General features: G+C 45.5%; 1 protein-coding gene across 1 annotated transcript in view; it reads right to left on the bottom strand.

Annotated features, from left to right (window-relative positions):
• SIPA1L3 (signal-induced proliferation-associated 1 like 3) overlaps positions 1-1,673 on the bottom strand; it is a 381,648-nt gene that overhangs the window by 336,865 nt on the left and 43,110 nt on the right. The gene's annotated exons all lie outside the window — the stretch shown is intronic.

Here is a 1,673-nt window from a genome sequence, read left to right as displayed (position 1 = left end):
TCTGGCTAATTTTTGTATTTTTAGGAGAGACAGGGTTTCACCATATTGGCCAGGCTGGTCTCGAACTCCTGACGTCAGGTGATTCTCCCACCGTGGCCTCCCAAAGTGCTGGGATTACAGGTGTGAGCCACGGAGCCCAGCCACAAGTCTTTAAAAACAGACACTTTGTTTCAGGAATTATAACTCTAGGACTTTGTCACAAGATAAACCTCATAAGCAAACAAAGGATTTTTGTGCGTGAGATGTTCAGAGTTCCAATAATGAAAGATGGGAACAGCCAGTATGTTCAACAACAGGGAACAAATACAGTGGAATGCTGTGTAGCCATTAAAAAGAATGCCACAGACCTTGACCCATAGACATGGGGGGATCTCTAAGCTAGCCTACTCAAGTGTAATCTGCAGGATGGCATACCTAGAGTATGTCTATAAAACGAACAGTGGTACTCACACAGATCTGTAATAAAAAAAATAGCTGGCTGGGCGCGGTGGCTCACGCCTGTAATTCTAGCACTTTGGGAGGCTGAGGAGGGCAGACTGCTGAGCTCAGGAATTCGAGACCAGTCTGGGCAAAATGGTGAAACCCCGTCTCTACAAAAAATACAAAAAAATATTAGCCAGGCATGGTGGTACACACCTGTAGTTCCAGCTACCGGGAGGCTGAAGCAGGAGAATCACTTGAACCTGGGAGGCGGAGGTTACAGTGAGCCGTGATTGTGCCACTGCACTCCAGCCTGGATGACAGAGCAAGACTCCATCTCAAAAAAAAAAAAAAAACCTAAGACATGAGTACAGTCTCTGACTTGCAATTTTTTGACTTTACCATGGCGCAAATGGCTGCAATTTCAATGTATTTTGAATTCTGAACTTTTTCCAGGCCAGCAATAAGCAGTACATGAGATACTCAGCACTTTACTATAAAATAGGCTTTGTGTTAGATGATTTTTCCCCAACTATAGGCTAATACAGGTGTTCTGAGCACATTTAAGGAAGGCTAGGCTAAGCTATGATGTTTGGAAGGTGAGGTGTATTGAATGCATTGATTTATTTATTTATGAGACGGAGTCTCGCTCTATCACCCAGGCTGGAGTGCAGTGGCAACAATCTCGGCTTACTCAACCTCCGCCTCCCGGGCTCAAGTGATTCTCCTGGCTCAGTCTCCCGAGTAGCTGGGATTACTGGCACCTGCCACCACGCCCAGCTAATTTGTACTTTTAGTAGAGATGGGGTTTCACCATGTTGGCCAGGCTGGTCTCGAACTCCTGACCTCAAGTGACCTGCCTGCCTCAGCCTCCCAAAGTGCTGGGATGACAGGTGTGAATGCATTTTTGACTTAAGGGTAATTTCAATGTATAAGGGGTTCATTAGAACATAACCCCATCGAGGACCACCTGTGCTTATCACATGCCAGGCACTACTCTAACTTTTACATATTAATACATTAACAGGGTAAATCCTTAAAAGTCTGTGAGGTTGGGACCATCACCATGATTTTAAAGATGGAGAAATCACGGCACAGAGAGATTAAGTAAAGGCCCAAGTTCACACAGTCCGTACATAGCAATACTAGGACTTGAACCCAGGTACTCTGGCTCTTAACAAATAATCCACTGCACAGACCGAGACCTGGAAGTGTGCACTTAATATGCATCTGGGCAGGACCTGGGGGCAAAG

The sequence above is a fragment of the Mandrillus leucophaeus genome, unplaced genomic scaffold, assembly GCF_000951045.1.
Source record: "Mandrillus leucophaeus isolate KB7577 unplaced genomic scaffold, Mleu.le_1.0 Scaffold137, whole genome shotgun sequence".
NCBI classification, from domain to species: domain Eukaryota; kingdom Metazoa; phylum Chordata; class Mammalia; order Primates; family Cercopithecidae; genus Mandrillus; species Mandrillus leucophaeus.
This window is presented reverse-complemented; position numbering and strand designations above follow the sequence as displayed.